The sequence below is a fragment of the Protopterus annectens genome, chromosome 4.part0, assembly GCF_019279795.1.
Source record: "Protopterus annectens isolate FY-2018-M chromosome 4.part0, PAN1.0, whole genome shotgun sequence".
NCBI lineage: Eukaryota > Metazoa > Chordata > Ceratodontiformes > Protopteridae > Protopterus > Protopterus annectens.
The window spans coordinates 1,089,591,635-1,089,601,174 of NC_056733.1; positions in this window are offsets into that span (position 1 = coordinate 1,089,591,635).

The following is a 9,540-nucleotide window of genomic DNA, read 5'->3' on the forward strand; positions in this document are numbered from 1 at the left end:
TAAAAACTTTTCCTCATTATGTGCTTCCTGAAAGTTTTCTGTTGGTTCGTTCAATATTTCATCTGTTTAAACTTTGTATTGGAAGTCTCTTGGGTTACTGTTCAATTTTGATGGCCAGAAATCTTCCAGGATTGCTGGTCTGGGCTTACTAACTTCAATAAATCTGAATTGTGGTGGTCTTACTTGTGGTGGCTGATAAGGTAGGTTTTTAATGGGGAACACCTTGTTTTCCCTGTATTGTTGGAGATCTCTTTGTAGTTGGTTCTTTTATGGTACACTTTAGTAGCTACATGTCTTTTGATTCTTGAGGAAATGCCATGCCATAGATGCTGAAAGTTGATGAAAAAGGGGTGTTGCAGGATTGTGGGTTGTAGATCTTTGATCTTGTGTGTGTGTGTGTGTGTGTGTGTGTGTGTGTGTGTGTGTGTGTGTATGTATATATATATATATATATATATATATATATATATATATATATATATATATATATATATATATATATATATATATATATATATATATGTATATATATATATATATATATATATATATATATATATATATATATATATATATATATATATATATATATATATATATATATATACAGTTAATGACTTGAAAACATTTTGGGTGTCTCCTCTTTTGCCATGTGCTCTGTTCCTTAATGATGTGAAAATAAGATGTCTTGATTCTTTAATCTGTCTTCTATTTTGCTGATTGTATGAGCTTGACATAAATACAAGGACAAAATATGAAGATGTCTCAAAATATATGGATTTTAAAGGAAATGGTATGCAAATGCATTTGATATTTTGTGAGACTGTATGCTGCTTGTAAATATGATATTATTAAAATGTCATTCTCATTATGGAATATTTAAAATATTGCACTGGTATTGCTGTGGTCTCAGCTTGTCTTCTAATGCATGCTATACATTCCAGATGTGAAATGTTCAAATCTTTATAAGTGTTTATTCCATTCAGGGGTTCCATAACATTCTCTTTCCTTCTTTTACTGCTATGGTAAGCATGTGTTGTTATGTTTCATTTGACAATCAGAAATGCATTTTATTCAACTGCTGGTTCTAAAAATTGTTTAAAATTTGTATTTCCATTTATTTTATTTTTTATTTATGTTTCTTAGAATGTACATGATTTGTTTTATTTATCTGTAGTGATGCATCATATGAATACCTTACATTAACTGCAGTCAAAAAGCTACAGCTTGTTAACACACTTTTTGCTCAAAATGATCTCCTGATTTCTAGACTTTACTACTCCCACTATAGACCAACTGTAATGAAAATGATGGCTCACTTCCTGTGCAGATTGGAATGCAGTTCAGGAACAGAATCTCTTCTCTGTTAACTGATGCTCAGTGTGCCCATACTGGAACTAAAGAGCATTTAGCACAACAAAGATGCACATACACATTTTTCTTTCACTGATAATTGATTCAGGTAGTGCTGGATCAACTGTACAGCATGCAGAATTTGATTGTACATCATACAATTAAATTGGCTGTAATACTATGCATGGCTTTCAGTGTTGTGGATAGGCTATCCTGTTGTGATACACTGCTTCAAAAATATAAAAGGTCAAAACAGTATAACAGCTGTGCTCTGATGTAATGAAGTATTGCATGGTCTTGCTCTGGAACTCATTTTTATTTATTTATTTAGTGATTTAGAGATGAAACAACTTGCTCATATTTGCACTTTATGTAAGTGATATTAAAAAGAATAAAATTCAACACTAGTGGATGAAGTTTCTGTGTAGATTGTAGCCTTAGCCATCCATGGCATACTTCCATGCCTAAGAGGTAATGCCATTCTAGTGGTTGCATTCTGGAAGTTATGCAAATATAACTAAAATGAAAAATAAAAACAAACAAAAGAGTACTTTGGCAACTGAAGATTGGTAGTTAATGAATTATTTGATATACTGTGTTGTGAAGATAAATAGCTAACCAATTTTTGTGAAACACTTCTTTCACTCTTTTGAGTTTTTTATCTTTCAGTTTTTCACCTGACAAGGCAGTGTTTTACTTAATTATACAGACCTACTGAAGTATTGCAATTCATAAGGTGCAACATATTTACATGTAAAATTGAGACACATCTGTATTGCACTCTGACAAAGTGTTTTGTTATTATATTTAGCAGTTGAACAGTTGTTGACCTACCTGCATTTCTGGAGCTCTGGTTCTGCACACTGTACACCTGCTCATAAATCTCAATCAATGCCACTTGAAATTAGTAGATCACACACATGTTCTTACACACAACCCCCCACACATACAAATTTCTTTCTCTTTGCAAGCTGTTCTTGAATGTCTGAAAGTTCTTTAATGCAAAAAAATGACATAGTTTATAACATTTTATTAATAAGATCATTTAAAGAAGACAAAATATTCTTAACATAATTTTTGTTTTAGAAGGTTCTCCCAAACCTGACTATGTTCTACTAATGACAAAGAATCTTTATTTATTTATTTATTCATCCTTTAATCCCACTAGGCTAGTAGCTTCTTTTTGGGGAGACCTGAGGTGGTATTAATACTACTATGGGAAATTTAGCCAGGGTGTCATGGAACTTTCCCTACTCATTTGATTTCATAATTGCAGAAGAGCTAGCCACAATTGCGTATGCATATCTCATTCCAGGTGCAGTTGTGGCTTGGAGGACTGTGCTCGACTTGCAGGAGTTGATGGAGAGAGAAGCGGTGAATGGCAGCTCACAGCACCAGGATTCTGAAACAGTGTTTCAGAACAGTTTGTTTGCTGAATTGAAACCAACAGTGAAAGAAGAGTGTGTGGTTACAATCTTCCAGTCAAGAGGGTTGCAGGATGATATACTGCATGAGATGATGTTACAAAGTGAACCAGAAAATGGAGGAGATGCATTGTTGGAGAGATAATGGATAAATTCCAGAGTGAAGAGACAGATGAAATAACAAAAAGGGTTAATGATACAAAGAAAAAAAATCATCTGCAGGAACAGTTGAAAGTATACAAGAACAGAAAGAAAAAAGAGATGATGGTCCAAAGAGAAAGTATGTGGTAAAAATACAAAGTAAAAAGAACACTGAGCTAAAAAGATATGAGGTATGGGACACTATAGTTTTACCTATGTGTGTCATGGTACAAGAGGAAAGAGGTTTTATTTTGAGAAATAAAGAAACTTTTGTGATATTGTTTTTGAGACTGTTCAGGGAAGGGAATGGAGATATCTTTTGTGTAAATATGAAAAGAAGCAAAATAATAACCCATGGAACAATTCTGTGATAAAAGCTTTTTCGTGAAAAACATTAATTTTCAATTTCATACAGCAGTAGAAAGACAGACTTTACAAAAGCATTTAAACTGTTTTCAAAGAAGTGATGGACATTTCAAAAGTCAATGATAAATAAATATGGAAAGCTGGTTATTTAGAATATAAAGTTCTGGTTGTATATAAGGGGTGTTCTTAAATCAGAAATAGAGTATTTGATAATCTCTGAAGGAATAAAAATAGCAGAAGGGGAAACAGTTGTAACAGGATTTACAGATCATTTAGCAATATGGATGGAGATATAGGAAAGTAAAGAACATATAAAGATAGAAAAGAAATAAACAGAAGAAATGAATGAGAATGGAATGAAATGGGAAAAGAAGAAGTTATACAATTATGGAAAGATCATGTTACAATAAATACATTTTATGTCAATTGATTGGAATGGTGCATTGCATTTAAAAATAAATATAAGAGAAGTTTTTTTAAGATGGCAAAGGGGAAGTATAAAAATAGAAAAAGAAAGATACGTAAAAACATAGAAATGCTTTTGAAACACTAGAGAGAAATGATAGTAAATATTATAGAAACAAAAAAAAAGGTATTTATATATATATATATATATATATATATATCTATGGGTCTACTTCTAATGACCGAAACGCCGATTCGCCGACAGTGAAATCACCGACACCAAATGACCGACAACGCAGTTGACCGACACGCTCGAATCCCGACAGACGGAAGACCGACAAGGGGAATGTGTAAGCGCGACCTGGTAAGTATGCGATAGTGAGGGATTTAGGAGTAGGGAGCGGACAGGTAAGTGTGCAATACTCAGGGATGTAGGGTTAGGGTGTGTGATAGGTGAGTGTGCGGTAGTGTCGGAGCTTGGGGTTCGGGGTGTGTAAGTGAGTTAGGGTTAGGGTGCAGGTAGGGAGAGTGTGCGGTAGTGTCGGAGCTTGGGGTTCGGTGTGTAAGTGAGTTAGGGTTAGGGTGCAGGTAGGGAGAGTGTGCGTAGTGTCGGAGCTTGGGGTTGGGTGTGTAAGTGAGTTAGGGTTAGGGTGCAGGTAGGGAGAGTGTGCGGTAGTGTCGGACCTTAGGGTTAGGGTTTGGGTTAGGGCTAGTGGATATGTGTTGTAGTGTACTGTGTTGTTTACGTGTAGTGTGTCGGTGTTATGGTGTTCGGTGTTTCGCGTTGTCGGGTTTGTGTGTTGTCGGTTTTCTGGCGTCGGTGATTTCTGTGTCGGGGAATCGTTGGTTCGGTCTTTAGAAGTAGACCCATATCTATATATATATATATATATATATATATATATATATATATATATATATATGGATCTACCTGAGATGGTCGACAAGCCATTTGATCGACACTCATTTGGTCGACAGTTCATTTGGTTGACAAGCAGTTTTATGCGGGGGGCTTTGCCCCCCACACCCACCAATGTGGGGGGCTGTGCCCCCACACCCCCATAACTGTATATATCAACTCCAGGGTCGCACAACATTGGGGAGGGGGGCAAATCTGCCTGTCGACCAAATGAACTGTCGATCAAATGAGTGTCGATCAAATGGCTTGTCGACCATCTCAGGTAGACCTATATATATATATATATATATATATATATATATATATATATATATATATATATATATATATATATATATATATATATATATATAATATTATATATATATATATATATATTTAACATTTGTTGACCGGGAAAGTTCGACTAGGACAGAGCTATTTTCAGCAGAGGCCCAGGGAGAAATGCTCCAGATGCACATTTTTTTTAGAATGTGGGAGGAAACTGGAGTAGCCAGAGGAAACCCACGTGAATGCAGGGAGAACATGCAAACTCCACACAGAAAACACCCCAGTCAAGAATTGAACCGGAGAACCTCTTGCTGTGAAGAGACAACATTAACCACTGCACCACTGCATTGCCCATTTAAAAATGTTTTATAAATGAAATTATAAAAAGATCAAGAATTTGTTATACAAAGAAATATATTTATTACAGTGAAAGAAAGAAAAAGTGTCAGCATATTTAGGTAAGATTGTGAAAGAAGATAGTGTGATGAGAAGGATAAAAAATGAAGGAGGAGAGATAGTAAGAAATCAAAAACAGATAATGGTAACCACAGTACATTATGTTGAAGAAATGTTTTAAAAAAAGGAAAGGTTGTTATAAAATATGGAAAGTTAGACATTTTTTCAGATCAAATATATAAATAAGGAAATTAAGAAAAAGGTCACTATGTATGAATTAGGTAAAGTTCCTAGACAAGTAATATAGATTCAGTGGGAGGTGGAATATGGTATGAAATCTATAAAAATTAATGGGATGGCAGAAGAGAGTATTTACTTTGCATTTTAAATGAATGACTTGAATGAAGGTTTTTGTAATAAAGAATTGTGTAGTGGGATATTAAAATTTATTTGAAAAAGAAGATATAAAGTACCTGAGATCAATATTACTAAATACACAGATTATAATCTTTTATGAAGATGATTCAACAAAGAGTGGAAAATAAGATGGAAAATATAATGTAAGAAAATGTATATGGTATGAAAGGGAAGGCATGGCAAGAATTAATAATAATAATAGTAAGAGAAACTGTAGATGATAATGTAAATAGAATAAATGATGCAAAGCTTATGATAGGTAATATTAATAAAGAATTTGATTCAACAAAGCATAATACATTATGGATATTAATAGAGGCATACAGCTTTAGTGTTAAAATGTTTGTGTGACAGTATATAGTAATAATAAAATAAGAGTTTTGATTAATGGCTGATTAAGTAAGAAAATAGAGAGGAGTATTAGAATAAGACAAGGCTGTCCTATGAGTAGTATATTATTTGCTTTACTTATGAATATGGTAGTAAATAAGTTGGATAATAAAATAAAAAATGCAAATTATATAATGCAACCAGGTATGCATATTCTAGTTTTAATGACATATGCAGATGATATCATAATTGATGAAGGAAGCAGTAGTTTGTGTAGTATACCGTTTAAAAGAAATAGGTATGACATTAAATAAGGATAAAAGTAAAGTTTGGAGGGTAATATAAAAACAGGAGGAATAGAGTTTACAATGAAAGAAATATCAGTATTGGGAATAAATATTGGAAATATATAACAACATGTGAAACACAATGGGAAAACCAATTACAAGATATGTTGCCTGTGGAAAACATACAGATTATCTTACAGAAAAAAGCTAATTTGATAAATTCAGTATCAATGGGAAAAATAGTGTATTTAACAAGTGTGTATATGATTCCAATAAGTCATTAAAAACAAGTACTAGAGTTATATTTACTTTTATATGTGGTCTAGATTAAATCTAGTCATGAGAGGAGAGTTATACATGGACAAAGATGAAGGTTAATTAGGATTATTAAATCCAGTAGTATTTGCAGCTTCATTAAATTTATATGAAGTGTTGAGATGGATAAATGAAGAAAAAGAGCACCTGGTAGTAAGACTGTTTAAGTATGAACTTCTTCTGGCTTTTCCCAGTTAGGGGTCACCACAGCGGATCACCTGTCCGCTCAAGATTGGCAGTGGAGTTTTACGGTGTTGAGTTGCCAGCCCAGTGCCCAACCTTCCACAGAAGGCACACACACATGCCTAGGGCCAATTTAGAGTGTCCAATCCACCTACAGCATGTCTTTGGGATGTGGGAGGAAACCAGAACATCCGGAGGAAACCCACGCGACCACAGGGAGGACATGCAGACTCTGCACAGAAGGCACCCCAGCCGAGGATTGAACGGGAGAACCTCTTGTTGTGAGGCAGCAACCCTAATTGCTGCACCACCGTGGCCGCCCACTGTTTAACTATGAACTTTTTGGGAGAAAATAAGAAGAAATAAAGAAGAAAAATAGTATATTAATGAAGAAATAAAGAATTATCAATAAAAAAATGTGGACGATAAAGCTTGATCAGCTAGAAGAAGAATATAAAAAATATGGTATATGATATACAAACATAATGATACAATATTATTGTGTTGACCCTTGGAAGCATTTATCAGAAGAAAAGATTATGGCTAGAAAGGAAAGACACAAGTAATGTAGTAATAAAGTAGAATGTCAGGATGTTCTGTAGAGATTGGGAATAAAGAAGTTGCCAGTAAAAGCAAATATGGCTTAAAAAAAGAAAAGTGAGAGAATGTGCTTGTACTGCAGCAAAGAATGGACCATAGAACATGTTTTTTCTAAAATGTAAAAGAGTACAGAAATTATGGAAAAAATATATGAAGAAATATTGTTTCAAAGATTAAAAAAGTAATGCCATAAACATTAATATGACTGAATATAGGTTCATAGCTGTTTACTAGAATAATGACCCCAAGGGCCTTTTAAAGCATAGTCATGTATCCCAAATCTCTGACAAGTTCTGATACCCTTGCTAAGTGTAAGTGTGGGTCTGGGAAATGAACCGTTTACAGGTTACCAGGGGCGAATTTCTGGTTTCCCATCCAATTGTCCAAGTTGCACTTGAATTGGGTTAGGGAGGAACTCTGTTTCAGGTCCTATTTATATCACAGGTAAGGTTTAAGTCTTTAGAATGGGTAATTTTGGTGCTATCTGTTTTGTGGATATGCAGGAGGTCCATCAGGGTGGGGTTTGGCAACACCCTGTATGCCAGGTATAGATCTCCCCTCAAAAGCCTGTAGGAGATTGAATACAGGGAAAGAGCCTTGTGACAGTCTGCATAGGGCATTTTACTTTTGCCCTGAAAATGGATATTGTAAAGATAAAAACAAAGAATATAAAATAAGATTGGGCAAAAAGTTAATTCTATGTAATATGGGCAAGTTGGAACAAGAGATTAGATGAAATTATGTTCAATGGAAATGGATTTTGTCAGTAATATTAAGGAAAATCAGATTGTGGTTAAGGAAGAGAGAGCAAGGGTCTAGTTTAAAGAAAATACATCAAAATAAAAAGCAGAATGTATAAAGAAGGAAAGACATAAATGTTTTTGAGTATAGTCTTATGAACATTTTAATTTTGTAAATACATATAGAATAATGTAAATATGTAAATAATATGTCATGTAAATAGCATGCAGCTAAACAACTGCTACTCTTTTTAATATGTGCAGTGAGATCTTTTACATCCACCTGAGCTACCACCAACTAAAGCATATGGGGCCTCGGTTTAATGTCTTATCCAAAGCACAACACACTCAGGAGTGCAGCACCCCCTTATGCTGCACTACAGTGGCAGTAATTGATCTGTCTGGAGTGGTAATAGAATCCACAGCCTTCTGCACCAAAGGCAAGTGTGTTATTTGTTGCATCACTGACACTGCTAAGTCTTAGGATATCTTTGAAATACCTTCATTCATAATTTTTATATTTATTTTTATTGTTTCCATCAAAGGGAATATAACAAAAAAATGAGTTACAGAAAGATAAACTGATCACCAGTTGAATGGCATTCACTTATATACCCCAAGAAAATATAAGTGACCAATACCTTGAGCTTTTGGCTCATTAGCCTAATGTTCACTTATGATCTTATAATATTGTATATCAAAATGTTTTGTTTAATATTTCAATGCCTCAGTTAGATATCACTCTATGCTGTTTTTTATATACTTTTTAAATTTGGTAAACTTGACCTAATATTGTAAATATACAACTAAATCAAGCATGGTTGCAGTGTTGTAAAATTATTATGTGACATGATCAAGCAATACAGAAATATTACAGTCATTCTGTTTAAAGGACACATAACCAAGGTGACTAATACAAATGTTACTACTAATGATAGTAAAATGCCAGCAATATATAAAAATTATCATTGCTTACACCATCTGATGTATCCTCTAGTACTGACATCGGTCTCTCATTATATTCATCAGCTCTAAATCCTCTTGAATCTTTCTTTTAATATTAAAAGAAAGTAACATTGTAAAGTGAAACAAATGAAATAACTTTCTGATTTTCAGTAATCATATGTTTAATATAGGGGGTTGCTGCATTAACAGTGGGATAACTAATATTACCATTGTTAGGTTTATGTTGTCAAAAGCTGGTGCACCAAAATGGATGCAGCTTTATTTGAGTAATACTAATGATCATAACTAATTTCTATAATCACAGAGTGTGGATGCTGGGCATTTCTCCAGAATATCAAATTACCTATGAGTGAGGAATTTCCCCTTGTCACTTTAACCTTTGAGCTTGTAAATATAAGTAGCATGGAAGTAGGTATTCAGCCCCCAAC